Here is a 17,100-nt window from a genome sequence, read left to right on the forward strand (position 1 = left end):
CTGCTAACAACAGCTTTGGTAAGCGTGACAGTATATGCCAACAACAAATGTGTAAAAAAATTCCTTCTGCTAATTGCTGACCTGTGACTTTCCCAGGGTAAGTAGCCTTTCAGGCACTGAACGAAATGTAGACAAAGCCATACTGTCATGTGGTGTAAACTGATCGGATGGTACTGAAGCATTTGGAGCTGTGCTGATTTATTGTAGCAGCTGAGGATCTGGAAATTGTAATTCTTAATGTTTTTAATAATCGATAACGTTACTCTGACTGGCAGCAACAAACTAGTATATACGAGTTTCTTCGATGCTTTCATCTCTGGGGAAGCATAAGGGAGGCTCCTGGAAGGTGAGGAGCCCCCAGCACCCCGGCGTCCTGGGGGGACCCTGCCAGCTCCGCACCCCTGGGATCAGAGCAGCCGGACAGACCTGTGGCGGCGGTGGCTATTCACACCCTGGTTGGGCCATCCTAGATACCAACCCTGCCGTGAATATGTCCCAGTACATGTGTAATTAAAAAAAAAAAAATCACTGAATTTGCATGAAATCTTTCAATACTCTTGGGTTAGTCCTGGCTTGCTCATCTCCGCTGCTATTTTGCCTCCATAAGAGGCACAAATGTTCCATCCGCTGCATTTGAAAGTGACTGAAAGATCCATTGACTTTCATCCAAAAGCAATTGCAAACCTCTATAAACACTCATTTCATGGCAGCCGTCATCACTATCACTTCTCAGCACTACATGCTTACCTACTCTAAAGCCTTCTGGTTATCTAAAGCAGTATTTAGAATCACATCTAAATGATTGTAATCAATGGTATTTAGGGACCAGTCTGTACTAGTAAGACATCCCAGCAATTTTCAAACATGTTGCAATGTGAAAAGGTTGCATTTCCAACCTTAAATTGTTTCACTGCACTGCCAAATACTCATTTCACCCCTGCTATAAGAACAGGAATGCTGGACCGAGGGCAAATAGATCCACAACTTTAGCACGGCTTTTCCGTAGGCTGGAAGGAATACAGACATGCTTAATCAGTGTCTTTTATTGTTTGCTGACCTTGTGGCCTCACTAATATTACCCATTAGAAATTGGTGATTTCCCTGTTAATATTACCAATCTTAACAGTAAATTATTGCTAAATTAAGAATATTGATTAGAATCTCTTCTGTCGGCCAGTAATGTTAACTGATATTTTGTGGCTTACAGTCTTTCCCATTTTGCTTGTGATCAGCAAAGTACGTTGTCTAAAATATTAGTTATTCTTGCACAGGTATTCTGTGCATACAGGTCTCAGTCCATGATCTAATGGTAATCACGCTTTCAAAACGTCAAGAAAATGTTTACATATTTAACTTTTGCCAACTTTTATTAACTTTTTTTTTGTTTCCTTTTGAAAAGCAGGTGGAGTGTGGTTTGAAATAGGCCTCTTGAAGTTCCTCCTCTCTGATTTAAGAATCTAAGAAATATTTGCAAAATTAATACATCCCAAGTTAAGCCTGGTGTTCCCTAGATCAGCTTTCAGAGAAAGTAATAAGTGCAAACACAGCTTGCCATTTCATGAGAGGGATTTTTTTTTTTCCTGGGTCTCAGCTCTTCCCTGAAGCAATAGAAATGGGGAAAAGGATCCTGAAGCTTCTTGACATTTGTAAATTCTCTCTTATTCATCTTTCTATCTAAGATTTCTCAGCTGGATGACAAATGTGTGTCATCCATGGAGTTATGTTTTTTCGACGTCTCCATTTATTGGATGCTCCAGGGTGTTTGGATTCAATTGGAACTTACAGCTTGTCTATGTTTTATTTGCATAATGAGGTTATGAATGACAGAGCAGCTACAGCCAGACGTGTTGGCTCCAAAGACTGCAATTTAAGCTGGGAGTATTTTGCAAGAGTGAAAAAAGAATGAGAGCGAGAGAAAGAGTCTGATCATGTGTAAGAAAGTTGCAGAAGGGAAACACCACACTGCAATGTTCGTGGCTGCCTGACATAGGTTTTTTTGGACTGATGTGGTTATATGCGGCCTGAATCCCGGTCACCTGCATTCGGGTTCTCCCTGACGAGCTGTAGTAGTACGTAAAGAAGTTCAGAGGGACAAAGAGTTTTCCAGATTTGATGAGGCTCTAAATGACTGCTGTTGTCTTTGTAGCAGCAGATAAGGCTTTGCTTGTCAACCTGCATCGCACGTTAGCTTGAGTATGAAGCAACTCTGTCCTTTCGAAACCAGAAACAGGTAAGAGGAGGCCCACAACCTCCCAATATATATTCTCACGGTGGGACTGTCTAGTCCCATAGCCCAACCCCAGCCCATCTCATCTCCCCTACTGCCTGCATCATTTCTCTAAGAGCAGTGATTAAGCCCCCTCGCCTAAAAACTGAGCACTCGCACATGCGCACCCATATATATACAGCGTATACTTCAGAGAGAAGAGACATTAGTCTGTTAGTGTTTTTAACTCACATGTAGGGCCTGAATTGCATGCGCATTAGACCTATGTGGAAAATAGTTTTCTATATATTCCAAAATACTTCATTTTTCTCCATTAAGTCACAGTCTGTGGCAGTTCAGTTGTGAACCTGAGGAACTCTGGCCATTTGCACGCAATGTTCCCGAGAACCTCTGTTGAACGGGTTGTTAAAGTGGTGTTTCGTGTCCTTCAAAACTACCGGTTTCCGAGACCATTTGAGAAACAGCTTCTGGTTTGTGTGAACTGAATTACAGAGACAGAAGAATATGCTTAAGCTTCAGCGCTAGTCATTGTTTCAGCCAGCGCAGTTCACTGACCTTTCTGGGCTGCATTGGCTGGCTGGCATCATCTCTAAGCGTGCATTAGCCGGTACTTGAGGTCACTGGGTTTGTAGTGCAGGAACGCAGCATTTATTTGGATTTTAATATGTATTTTTGAATGCATATCTATAAATATGAAATTGGCAAACATTATGTGCAGACATACAGAGGGCCGATTTTTGAAGCTAGATTTTTAATATGCTAAGAGTTAATTCTGATGTACAGAGCCAATCGGAGCTTCTCGGTGATGATTTACAGATTTATTGAGCCATGCACTTCTATTTCTAAAATGAGTACTTTTCAATCTACATCAGGTAAGTTCTCCAGTTGTGCCATTCTGATAATGGACGTCTTTGTATAAAAACAAGACATTGATGGAAGAAAAGATTTTTCTTAATATTCTCCAATCGTAGAGGCTATTGATTATACACAATGGTCACGTCAGGCAGTGCATTTTTAGATGATTACTTCATGCCTCAGGTGATGCGATGTACCATAAAGATGATGGATGGTGCTTTGCACTTCTAGTACCTTCCAAGTGAAGCCTGAATAATCCCTGTGATTTTCTTCCTTACTGCACTACCGAAACCGTTGGCCTTCTCCTGAAACAATAGAAATTGTCCAACTGATCTAAGCTGTTGTGTTAAGTGCTGCCTTCTGTGGCTCCTAATAACTACATTTATTTTCCATTGATTAAATTCTTTCTTGTGTAGCTTCTTCAGGCAGAGCAGTATGTTAGCAGACATTATGAAGTTAGTAAACACTATAAAGTGTGAAAGCATTTGCTGCAGGAGCTGTAGTCTAAACATTACAGGAGAAAGCAGGATTCCAGATCTAGTCTTGGCTTTGCCTCTGAATATGATTGTAACCTTGGGCAAAGCTCTTAAGTTTGCCTCTCCTTAGTTGATTTAATTTGTGCAGCAGGATAATGAGACTTAGCTAGTCTCACCCTTCCTGGATATTGGTGGAGAGAGGGTGGAGGAGATCAGGAGGAGCTGCCTGGGCGGCTGGCTGGAGGATGGAGACGGGAGCGTGCACTGCAGCTGGCACCATGCCGGAGGGGAGCAGGGCAGTAAAAGGGCTTGCACCACGCTGCCAGAGCTGACTCTAGAAAAGTGCGTTACGCAGACTTAGTCTTCATTAAGTCGTGCTGCTCTACCCTGTGTTTAAGGGCAGCTTGAAGAAGAAAACGTGAAATGCCAGCAACCAGTAGAGCGTGATCCTGGGAGAGATGTGCTGCCGTAGACTGAGCACAGCTATTTGGAAACCCTGGGGAAGCTACCATAATAAATACTAGGGGTATGGTGAGCTCCTGCCCACGACTTTCACCCCCTCTCCCTAGCATTGCTTTTTATTCCTTATATATGAACATTAAAGTACTTGCTCCAAGAACTCTGGTTAACTCTGAGTTTAAGACGGGTCTGCCTCCCCCATCTCTTTTCCTTTCTCAGTTCCACCATTATGCTATCCCCACTGGAATGGTAGATTCACAGGTATTAAAGAAAGTAAAGGCTTACTTCATTTTCCAATCCATCTTTTGGCAAAGCAGCAGTGTTCCCCGTTGTGCATGTATGAGGGCTCTTGCCCGGTCATGTTTTAAAGAATGGGGATTAACTGCTTGCTTGGGAGATAGTTTGAAGCTGAAACATTTCACTGTCAGGAAGTTGTTCTTCAGATTCAACCTGAATTATCTTTCTTAATTTAATCACATCACTCCTAGCTATGCCCAGTGAGTTGCACTAAATCTTTCCTTTCCATTCTTTCTGTTTACATCCTTCATGTGCGTGTTGACAGATATATTGCCCATAGGTATTGCTTGGCTTGACTATATGTATTTAATTGAAATGCTCCTAGTTATTGCTCCCCATATCCACCTCTATAGCCCCTGCTATGTTTTTCTTTTACTTTTCTTTTTCTGTGCCTAGTTTGCCAGTAGCTTGCTGGTTAAAATTATTTCCGAAAGCGTGTTCGATGCCCAAGTTTTGGGGAAACCAGAGCAAGGGAAGGAGGCCGCGTTTGTTATCAGCACGAACTGCTAACTGTAATTTTCTGAATTCTTGCAGAGCTTTGGTGTTTATCTGAAATAATTACCCTCGCTTCTGTTTTCATAATCTTCTGGCTTGTCTGTGGATTGTCATTTGGAGTGTTTATGGGCTAAAACTAAGGGTTTTCACTGAAAGATTTCAAAGTAGGTTAAAATCTCTCTCTCAATACAATTTGAATCTCTGCCATTGTACAGCATTAACCACAGCACCAGCTTCTACATGTTAAGCTGATTTTTGATCTAATATTCCTCTTTTTCCTCTTTGCCTAGAGGGAGATCTAGAAAGGCTGTCCTACTGCTGTCTAAAGCCAATTAGTAGAAAACATGATTATTTCCTTGTCATTGTTCATCCACTCAACATGTTGTAGGACTCGGCACAACTTCTCACACAGTTCTAGCATCCCTCGAGTCCCTGAGGACTCGTCGGTCAGTAATTTAGAAATAAGTGCTAAAGTTGGTATGAAAAAATTTTGCCAGTACTGTTTGGGAAAGAATAGTTAAGGATTGAATGCTCTGCAAACTAATCTAGTTTATGTTTTAATATCTGGTGGCAGATACCTTTGGTGGTACATAGCTGTCCATGACAGTTCAGAAGTGCAACGTCTCACTAGCAAAATGTGTGATAGCTTTCTATTGCACCAGTAAATTGCTTTCTTTATGAACTGACATTCAGAGATCCCAACACTCTTAAAGAGCTTTAAAATCCATAGCCCGTTGCCTGGGGTTATTTTGTACGGGACTGGCCAGAATCACAAAAACACAACCACTGCAACTCCGCTCCTCTCCGCTGCTTTCATAAATCGCTCATATTGCGTGCGTAGCGCTACGTGACAGAAGGTGCTAGCTTGGGTTGAATGAAGACAAATACGTGGAAAACCATTTTACTTCCCTGCTTTGTACTGAAAATATCACAGAAAGGATGCCACCGTTCCACCTAAAAATGAGAGAGGATCTGCTTTACTATGAAACTACCCACAGTAAAGCAAGTCTGAAAGCTCTGTCCGAGCTGTTATTGAGCGGCATTAACAAGCCGTAATTGATCATTTTATTGTGGGCTCAGCATGCCGATAAATACAAAACGCTCCAGTTCATTTCAAACAATCACACAATTTCCTTTGCGTTGCTGCAAAATGAATCCTTGACAAAACGATTTACTGACAGTGCCAGTCACTGTCTAACCGTGGGACTGCTTGGATGTCCTCTCCTTCAAAGTGACTGATACCCTGCAGCATCCACCACAGAACAAACAGCTTTGCTGGACGATGCAAAAATATCTTGACAAGTTCAACCGTTTTACTTTAACCCCTTGAGCACCGGCGCGCTGTGTGTTGTGCATCTGTGGGCTTCGCCGCAGTGCAGCAGGGTAGAGAGAGCAGAACCTGGTGTGCCTCGGGAGGTGCCAGTTTTTAAACATATGCTCTGTAACTTCTGAAGTTGGGAAATTTGTTCAGCACAGCAAAATCGCACTACTTTTCAACTCAACTTCTAAGTTGTCAGAGGGGGAAAGTGTGGTAGATTACTGGCAGTTATTTTGAGTTTACTTGAGGCTTTTAACATTTCCAAATGAAATTATACAAAAATCTGGAGGTTTGAATTTAATGTACTACTTTATTCAACAGTAAATGTTTTTTTTTCCCCAGTGAAATTGCTGTTTCTGTCAATAATATTTTGTTCTGTGTAATATATGGAGGACTTACTGTTGATTAAAGTTCTGCCCGAGTAGGCTCTGAAAGAACACATAGAAATTCCACATCCCAAAGGCATCAGGGCAGATCCTTAAAAAACCTTAGGTGCCTGACTGTCGTGTATATCAAGGCTTAACCTTTTAATTTTTCTTAAGCGAGTCCATTGCAGAGTGTGAACACGTATGTTAACACTTGACCTCCGGACGGTAAAGAGCTTTCCACTTCTAGGCATAAAGTCTAAAAAATTAGAGTTCAGTGCATTCAGAAATGCAACATTTTTCAGTAATACAGCACATTTAAAGCACCAAATACCTTTGTTACTTTGCAGATAAAGTGATCCGAAGCAACCTAAATAGCACTGAGGAGCCTGGCCCCAGTCTAAAGATACAAAGCCTGGGATTTGGTAGGGGTGAAGGAGGAAAGCGATGTCCAGTGACAGATACAGGGAGTGGCTTAGGCCACCCCTACTTCCGATCACCCTTGAAACTGAGCCCACAGATCCCCCTCTACTTTCAGGGCATCTTAAAAAGGGCTGTCTTCCTTTCTGCTACCTTCTACCCCATGACCTCTGGCCAAAAAAACCCCAACCAAACAGCAAAAACCTCAACAATCCCAAACCCTAAAACAAACTAACAAAAACATCTTCAGGGAGAAGCCAGCAGAGATTTCTGCCGGTGGGAGAAGCTGCATAAGACACCTGGAGAAGCCTCTTTTGTTTTTCCTGGGCTTTTTCTGATCTGAGCTGTGCTTCAACCCCATTTTTCTTTCATCTTCTCCTCTTCACCTCAGGTTCCTTTGCACCCCCTCCGCTCCTTTCTTTGGGCCTTTTCTTGCCATTGATTTGCAGAGGAATGCCAAGGCATTTTGGCACAGAAAGAGAGTGCAGATGCCTCCGAGATGCCGCCGGGAGGATCCTCGTGCCCACCTTGGGTAACCCTGGTGCTGTAATTGAGGTGCCAGTCATCTGAGTTAATTGTGCACTGTGGACTCAAACTCAAAGGCATACTTCTCTCATGGCGTCTTCTTTAAATAATTTGTATGTATATATAGAAAAACCTTGGCGTTTAATCTTGTCTCTGTTTGTGCCTATTTGTTTATTTATCCTCAGGCTCTCAGCTCCCTGCAGTAAAAACAGCCATTTCCTGAATGTCAGGTAATACGTAAATGGTGGCTGCTTTTCCTTTCAAATGAATTCATCATTATTTTCATTTTATTTTTCTAAAATAGAAGCAAAAGCTTGCTATCGGTGACTATGAGTATCTTGGAGTAACTCTATAGCAGTTTAGGCCTGCAAATAGTTTTTTGGGTCAACAGCCTGAGAGTTTGTCCTTCTTCTCGCCAGGGACCTTTAGGTACTAGCAGTGAACAGGGGATTTCTGACAGTCTGTGGGCAGCGCTCCACCAAACCACCTCCCAGCACTTTCTAGTCAATACTGCCTTAAAATCCAGGTGAGCTGTTTCCTACGCAGAGTGACAGTCCTTAGTGGCCAGGGAAGGAAAGCCGGCGTCTGCTTGCTGAAGTGCTGCACTTGGTTTAGTTGCGTTATGTCACGGCATTTGTCCTGTCACGTCCGATGCAACATGTTCGAGTGCAGCAAAATGTGACCCGACAGAACGCTTTACGGCAAGCTGGAATGCTTTTCCCTTCGCTAATGGAAGAACATACATTTGGGGAGCAAAAACCACAGAACAGGTTGTCTCCTATCCTACTTTGGTCTGAAAGAGGTTGCTCCTCTGCATTTCCTTCCCAAGATTTTACGGTGTGGCTTAATTGCTCTACTTATCTTATACTTAACTGCTCTACTTCGGTTATCCTGTCTATAAACCGGGCAACTTCAGATGGTCCTAATACAGCTTAATGAATGAAGGAATGTTTGTAAACTGTAAGGAAGCTGTTAGTATGAAACTGGAATGTAAAATTTTAGTTGCTGTATGTAATAATTTCTGTTGATTCCCTAGTTCTCCCCTCCACCCCAAAAAAATGCATCTTGGGGCTTTCTGCTATCCATTCAGCTAATCCATTCTGCTACCACAGTCATTGCTTGAAAACTACTGGTAATACAAAGATTGCTCCTTTTCACAAGGTGAAATATAGTTGTCTGCCTTATAAGCTGAGATACGGGTCAGTTGAATTTTTCCCCATCAGATGATATGTCTCTGCTGTGCACTGAGCACTACTTAGAGGCACCCACGTTGCAAGGAACAAGCAAGTCTTTGATGAGATGTGTTATAACTGGTCAGGTCAGCCCTGTGGTCTGCCCGCGCTGAGGAAACGTGAATCCTACAGCTTGTCCCCACAGAAAGAAAAGGTCCTGTTTTCCTCCCCTTCCCCTCCTCTCCCTTCTCCACCTTCCCCGCTCCAGCACTTGTCAGATCCTTCACTTGTGGTTTTAACCTGGCAGAGAACTGTTTCCTTTTTTGTTCTTCACTGGCTTGTGTGTTGACCTGGTTCGTGGGAGAAGTCCAGGAGGCTGCAGGGAAGGGAGGGGAGAGGAGCACCGGGGAGCTCTGTGTTTCGGCAGCACGGATCTGCTAGATCAGCTTTGCTTTTACATTGCAGAAGGACTCATTAGCTGAGGAAGGAGCAATTACTGCTTTTTGCTTCTGGGACCTGAGCTCATGTCCAACCATTTTGCTGCCTCGTGTGTTGTAGAGTCATTTGCACAGTCAGTGGCGGAGCTCTCTTGACACCCAGCAAATACCCTGATGTCTTCCTGTGGCTTGAACGCAGAAGTTTAAAACGGAGCACCACAAGAGCGGTTAGAAGCACAGATTCAGTCGCCTCATTAATTTGTTTTAATCTGCATTGTTACAAAGTTTGACAATGTGTGAAGGATCTCTGTACATTGAAACACAACATTCATCTGTTGTCAGCTCAAACATTCGTCTGACAGGTCTACCCACAATTATAAAATTTCTGGGATTGTTTTATTTGTTGTCTTGTTCTAGCACTTCTGATGATTATTGTCATCCTTTTATCTGCCAGTATTAATAAAAACAAAAACTGAGATTCACACGTTCTAATGTGAATCTAGAAGCTGGGAGTTAGCCCTCCCCCTGTAGTGGTGTTCAGTGAAGTAATCAGCCATTAAGAGCAGGACAGGCTATATATTTTAACGCCTTGGTCTTCAGATGAGAAGAAAGGGCAAAAATTGCAGAAATGCAGATTGACAAGTGCCTTGGCTTCTAAGTCCTCAAAGGTCATCACATGGCTGCGTTTTTTACCTTTCTCTTGGTAAACGTGCTGGTTCATCTCTGTTTTTTAATTTCTATGCTTCTAGCGAAGGGCTTTACAATTGCATGAACTTTCTGTGGATACTGGCTAAAAATGTAGGTCCCACTTCAGGTAGTGAGTGACTGGGTGGCAGTGCAACGGTCTTTCTGTACTAATTTTTGGTGAAACTTTTTGTTTCCTTTCATGCAACATTTAGCACATAAAAAACCAGTAGCCATGCTGATGAGAGAATTTTTGCTTTGGGAGATGCAAAGGCCCAAAATGTGTTTAGAAGATCAAGTAAACTGGGAGAATAAGTAACTAGAAAAATCACACGGTAAAGGCAATTGGCTGGAAAGAAATAGACTGGGACCCGGGGGAACGGCAGTGATGGCGTTACGTGGCGTTTGTGGCCGGGCTGATTGTGGTGACTGATTGACTGACCTTTTCAAAACACCTCAGGTACCTCCTGTGTCCACCCAGCCTTGCTGGCTGCCGCGGACGGACTGGCCGCAGGAACCCATTTTGATGTTTTTGCATCAGCTCTCCCTGTTGGCCTCAGCGTAGCAACGCGTGGATCGTTATTACAGTTAATCATTGCTAATTGAAACAATACTCTAAATGAGTCCTGGTGCGTCTCAGCGGTGGGAGGTGCTGGCGGTTCTCTTCCAGTTCAGTTTGTTTACAGACTTCCAGAAGCATCATTTACAAAGTTCAGAGGCACATTGATAAATCCCCTCGCCGGTTCAGTAGCGCTTCAATCAATCATCAAACTAACAGCATCAACATTTTTCCTGGGCTATTATCATCACTTCAATTGCTGCAGCAATATATTTTGCACCAATAAATCAAGAGTGATCATTTTAGATGGGCAGAAACATAAACAGCATTTTAAAAAATATATCTTTTTGCTGTCTCCTTTCATCTTTCTGTTGGTTATTTTTATGTTATAAAAGTAGGATCATTTTCTGTGTTTGTCTTAGTTTCCTCATTTACACAAAAGACAACCTGGTATTTTCCAATTCCTTTACCAGCCAGTCAACAAGCCCCTAGCTAGCATGGCCATTTTTCATTTTTCATTTCTTATTTTTCATTTTTCATTTTTCATTTACCTTTTTCTTCTTTGCTGCTCCTTTCGCTAAGTGTGGAATGTCCTTGCGTTAAGAAATGGCTTGTATTTCCTCAGGCAACAGGTGCTTATCTTTTTGGTTACAACATAAAACTGACAAAGCAGCTCACATATCTAACGGCTATCATATGAGAATCTGAAACCTTTCTCCCCTTTAGTGAGTACTTTTTTTTTAAGGCAAGCTGCAGCTGCAACACCTGAATTATTGTATGGCGAGACTTTCTGTGGGTTATAGTCCCCTATTACATTTTCCCATTAGGAGGACAAGAAATGTATTTATTCTTTCCATCATGTGCACATACTAGTTTTCATGAAAGATTTTTATGTTCTGAGCCTTGTGTTCTCTCCTTTTCAATACATGTGCCTAGTTAAAGGGGTTTTCTTAATTTCCTGTTTTAGACTTTCCTCAGAGATTGCTTGTTATGTTTTCCCTTCCTTATAGTATACAAATACGTCTGCTGGCTGGAAATAGTAAGACCAGTTTTCGCTGACGGTTGGCAGCTCAGGTGATGACAACTGGCTCACTCCCTGCGGTACCCAGCTGCAGCGTGTGCCCGCTTCGGTGCCGGGTGGCACACCACTCACGTATAATAAGATTGCATTTTATCGTTCTGGATGAGCAATATCCCACTGGATTGTGGTATTTCATACGTCATCCAAAGCGATCCGTTGTCCTGGGCAAAGCGAGGCTTCAGTTTTGGCTTCGTACCTAGCGTGCCATTTAGGTATCCACCTTGCACAATTTCATCAGATGCAAAAGCGCTTCTTGTAGAGTGCAAGTTTGAGAGGTGACGAGAGGGAGCAGGGCAGTCTGCAGAGGACTCATTTGGCTGAGAACAAACATCGTTTCTTCATGGTCACCGAAACAGGTTTTTTTCAAGATAAAACAAGTTGGAAATCGCAGTTCTCTGCCCAATCAGAAATATCCCTATTTCATGCAAAATGAAAGATTTTCTTTAAATTTTCTAAGTTTTTTTTCCTTTTTTCTTTAAATAAAAATATTTTTAACTGGTCATTCTCATTTGGGCCCATTAAAGTAACAGCGATACCCAAGCCTTTGTGTAGCTGGTAGAAAATATCTGTTCTAACGGCAACAATCATCTACAGGCCTGAACTTGCAACATCAGCGTTTATGGGAACTGCAGCAGGGACCAGAGATCGGTGGGAACTTGGGAGTCGCTGACAGAAGAGCAACAAATATGCATCATATGTCCCCATATTTGCCTGGCAAGTCCTGGTAAGGGATAGAAACCTGAATAGTATTTCAGCTAGTGTGGAAGAGAGGAGCACCATGTACTCACAAACAGATTTATAGTTTCATAACTTCCCTACTGCCTGGATTTTGACTTTGAAAACAGCCAGTTTTCTAATCTTCTGCTATTATGCATTCAAACCTCTGATCTATATTCAAATTAAAAGCATAGAACTGAAAAAAAAAATTCAGTGTTTTTTTTCAGTCTCCTGAGTCAGCTAGTTTGGCAGCTACATGGAATGATTTAGTTTTTTGTAATTCCAAATATGGTGGGATTAGCCCTTCATCCTGTTGTTTCAGTGTGTCTGCATTAATTCTTTTCAGTCCTCTTTAATTCAACAATAAACTCACATTTTCAGTTCAATGGAATGACCTATTCTTAAATCACGTCAATATTATTCAGAACTAGGTGATACCCATATGCAGCCTTCCCAAAGTACACCCATTTATTTTTTAACTACTTTAGCATACTCAGTCATCCAAGGAGAAAAACAATATGTGATTTATAAAAGACATTTAATGAATTTCATCCATTTCCCATCGGAATCTCAATATTGCTGAGGCACGGGCACAAGTAGAAAGAACAACGGCAGAAATCCCTAAGAAATTATCATCCTGCATTCTGGGGTAGTTCTGTTTGTGTGTGCAAGGGCTGAACTACTGCTTTACCCTTCAAAACCTAAATTGAACTGAGCTAATTAAAACAGCTAGCGCCTGTGGCCCGTGGTGCCAAGAAGGAATTTGCTTTCTAGCACAAAACCGGCTGTGGTGTCAGTTGTTGCCATATTTAATCCTCTCCAAACTTAGTGTATTGGTTTGAGTTGCTGTGGACGCTGAACATATTCTTTGTGTAGATAGATGTGAAGTTTAGTTACGTGAGTTCTGGTCTGAGCTATCTGGGGATTTGAGATACATCTTGGAAGGGTCTCTGTACACATTTCCAGTATCGGTGTGCTGTCTGTGGGATTACTGAGTGACCTGTGAGCAGGTCAACAGTTAAAGCTAATAACCCAGTGTTTCACACCAGAGATGTTTCAGCCCGATTTGTCAGCCAATATGCAGCCAATATCTAGAAGGTTGCAACTGTGTGACATCGGGGTAATTTTCTCATGTCTCAAAAAAAGGCTCAGCTAATACAAGCTTGTTGATGCATTTTAGAAATTTAAGACTATCTATTACCCATCGCAAATCCTTCCCATTTTCAGATTCTGCGATTCCTCGTATTTTACTTTGATGTGGGAGGGGCAGAACTTTCCTAAATTGAGATCAGCCTGATGGTTTAAAATCTGTGCAACTGTTCCAGCCTTAGTGTGCTGTATAAAGGATTATCGTTTCAATTGTAGCTCAGTGCAAAGTCCTCCAGAGTGGGATATACTTAGTGGATTCTTTAGCTGGCAGAAGGGTTGACAACAAATTGCTCTCTCCAGCTTTGTTTTATACAACCTGCGCATGGTTCTCATTACAAATACCACCTCGTCCCTGGCGCAGCCAGCAGTGGCATTATATACGACTTCTGTTTAGAAGGTAAAGCGTTATCTCAGTAAAATTTGTACAGTACAATTTGCAAGTAATTAATATTGCAGTAATATTTTCTCCTCAACTCGGAGAAATCATATGGAAGTGCAAGCTATGTAGATGTTATAACTGTAGAAGTGTACAACAAATAATAATTTCGGATCATAATATTTATCTAGAGTAATCGCCGTTCATAGGACACAGCTTGCTGCAGTTTCTCTGTCTTGCATTTGGAATCTGAAACACGAATGTTGCAGATCAAATCCTGCTTTATCATGCCATTGTAACGTTTTTCTATTATCTGTTAATTATTGATGTTAGCCAGATCATTACTTTCTGTGGATGGCTGTTTTGAAGATGTCAGCTACAAGTCAGCAATTGCTCTCGTCAGCGTTGCCCTTAATCACACAGTCGCAGTATAGCTTCTCTTTCTCGTATCATTATATAGAGCTGTTATTTGTCATCCTAAATATACCAGCAGGACTTCTGAATCTATATGTAAATGAAAAATACAGCTTCATTTAATAACAGCTAAAACTGTACTGCACTGGCAAGCAAATGAGTAGCTTGGTGAGGAGCCTAATGAGTGGTCACAGAGCATCACTGCCCATACCACAAGCCCTGCGTGGCAGCCACCTGCCCTGCGAGGGCTGAGGCAGGAGCCCCTGCAGGCAGCCAGCTCTGCCCTGAAAGCCAAGGGCAGGACACGGGCTTTGGCTGCTTCAGGGATGTATCTCAGGTGTGTAGAGCTGGTTGGGGAGCAGCCCTGGGGAAAAGGCGCAGGTGCTCGAGCCAGCAGCAATCCGGGCTGCCGGAGCAGGGCCGTGGCTGGAGCTTGGGGGACACAGTTATCCCTCTTTACTCAGCACTCGGTGGGAGGAAAAGGGACAACAGCTGCAGTGGGAGTAGGGAGGTCCAGACTGTACTGGAGCTGTGCCTCCAGTTTGTGCCATCTCCACCCTCAGAGGGCTGCAGGACCTGAGTGGATCAAGCCCTGAGCAACCGGGTCAGACCCCAGGGCTGACCCTGCTGGGGCAGGGGGTCTGACCAGAGCCCTCCTGGGACCCCTTCTCACCTGAATTACTCTCTTGATCTTAATTTTTTTCTCCTTTTATGATATACTTTTGTGGGGCTCTATAGCTTGCAGGTGCATGTTGCATGGCTGCTGCTAACTTTTTAATAACTGAAGACAATGATGAGCATGATTTTTCAGTTGATAAAAAGGTTACATGTATTGCTAACATGTCTCACTTCAGGGGAAATTTTGGCCAACAACTTGAAAAAAATATTTTAATGATTTTGCATTTTTATGCAGACAGCAAAAGAAATGTGTTGCGTGTTTGTACTAACAATAGCTCTTTTTTCCCAAACAAGAAAGACAGCATAGAAGTATGTGCTGTTATATGACACTAAATGAAGCATAAATAATCAGTAGAAAACAAAATTCTTTAGGAGTGTCCCAAATTATAAAGCATATAAGTACATTTAAAGCAGGTCTTTGTAATCTTTGCAAAGGCTTTTCACACCAAATCACCCAAATACATGAAAAAAAGAGAAATCTTTTAAACCGTCTCCTCATAACCGAAAGGTAATTAATATCAAATACAATTCTGGCATGTGTTTCAGGTGGCTGTGTTAAATCCAAGCAGCTAATAATTTCATATTGCATATACTTGATTTAAAATTTTAAAAAATATGGGGTTTTAAAGCAAACTCTGTATTCTATTCGAAGCACTAAGGTCTCTGAACAGCACGAATCTGGGATCTAGAAAGTTTTGTAGTTCAGAGTGGTACTGGTCCATTCAACTTCAATGTCAGATCATCTTTGCTGTAAAACCTCTGACCTATTCCATCAGTTTTTGTATTAGGGATCTAACTGGTAATTGTGGAATTGTGTTTTCCTGGGGAAAAAAAAATGGACTCTTTCCCAGGGCATTGAGGCTGTTGAGATTCTGGAACCCCCAAACTGAAGAGGAATCTTCACAACAGAAAAGCACATGACAGTAAATGAAATTGGAATTGCTTCATGAAGGTTTTTCTTAACAAGCGTTTCCTTAACAATACCTTTGAATGCAGCTTTTGAAAGAAGATGCACAGAGTCCATAAGTCTCACTAGGTGTTTTGGCTTTGGTGTCCTGAAGTTCCTTCTGAAAATCGTAAGTCCTCACAAGCTGATGACAGGGCTCAGTACTTCATGGTTACCCCTGTCTTTGCTAGCACTTGTTAAAGCAAGAGGACATTGCTTGTTAAAAATAGTAAAGTTTATTAAAGAAATCCTTAAGTTGTTCTTTAATATGCACCTTCTATGAAGCCATGAGTTTAAGACTGAATTTAAAAGTTGTATCACTCAGCTTTACTTATTCTCTCTGTTTAAAATCTGATAATTGTGTATATTAAGCCCGTGCAAGGATGGGGGAGCAATATACTTGTGGGTTTTCTATTTAATTGCTTGTCCTGGAAATTATTTTAGCTGTTCTAAGATATGATATACAAATAAATGTCAAAGCAGACATCTAGTGGAATCAATACAAATTAATTCTGAATTTATTTCCTTCCTCTTCTTCCACAAAAGCAGTAGGAAAGTGAATGGTACTCCTACATCTAAAAGGGCCGTGAGCCGGACTCCCACACACAATATTTAAATTAGAAGTTAATTCATACCAGGACAGTTTGCATTCTGCATTTATTTGTTATCTTCCATTCAAAGGCAAAAAAAGTATTGTGTCTAAACAAAATTGTCATTATACTTGTATTGGCTACTGGAATTTTATGGCAATTTGTATTTTAAGTAATTCCGGATTATAATTATACTTACTGCTTCGCTAACTGCATAGTTACTATTCAGAATACCTCATGTATATTTTCCTGCCATGAACGTTCTATATCAGAGCAGACCTTTTGCAAATGGATTCATTTGCATCATTATATAGTCTTTCAGAAATCATTTTCTGACTGTGAGGAATAGACTTCTGGTGGAATCAGAGCTGGTTCCTAGAACTCATCTTTATAGCTAAGGCAACTAAAATGAAACCAAATAAGATACTAATTTTTTTTCCCCCCATTTGGTCTCATTTTAAAAATGATGTGCCTCTGCTGAAATGGGAATTTTTGACAAAGAGAGTATTTAGTGGAAAATTTTGCTTTTGTTCATTCATATGGAAGAACTCAAAGGGAACAAATTATTTGGCTCACTTTTTTTTTCATAAGGAAATGATGACAAACTTCAGGGCTGTGTGGGACATGGCCCTGTCATGTACCTTGGAGCACTTCCTTCTCCTCTGCCCATTATCAATCTCTCCCAGCCACTTACTTTCAAAAGATACTAATTTAAAAAAATTAACCCGCTGCAGAAATCCATTAGAGTTTTTTTTCCTCCTTCACCTCCACAAATTGCCACCGCCTGAAGCTGAAGAGAAGCAAAAATCCTGGATGAATGACAAATATCATGGCTTTTAAAGTCTGATATCCCACGGCCC

At 41.6% G+C, this 17,100-nt stretch overlaps 1 long non-coding RNA gene across 2 annotated transcripts in view; it reads left to right on the forward strand.

Annotated features, from left to right (window-relative positions):
- LOC142057204 (uncharacterized) overlaps window positions 1-17,100 on the forward strand; it is a 223,548-nt gene that overhangs the window by 144,967 nt on the left and 61,481 nt on the right. Inside the window, exon 8 of one of the 2 annotated variants that reach the window (XR_012660572.1) lies at window positions 11,965-12,094. The exons of the other annotated variant lie outside the window; for it this stretch is intronic. This is a non-coding gene — a long non-coding RNA (uncharacterized LOC142057204). The remainder of the gene's footprint in view (window positions 1-11,964; window positions 12,095-17,100) is intronic. 2 annotated transcript variants of the gene reach the window in all.

Source organism: Phalacrocorax aristotelis, chromosome 5, assembly GCF_949628215.1.
Source record: "Phalacrocorax aristotelis chromosome 5, bGulAri2.1, whole genome shotgun sequence".
Classification (NCBI taxonomy): domain Eukaryota; kingdom Metazoa; phylum Chordata; class Aves; order Suliformes; family Phalacrocoracidae; genus Phalacrocorax; species Phalacrocorax aristotelis.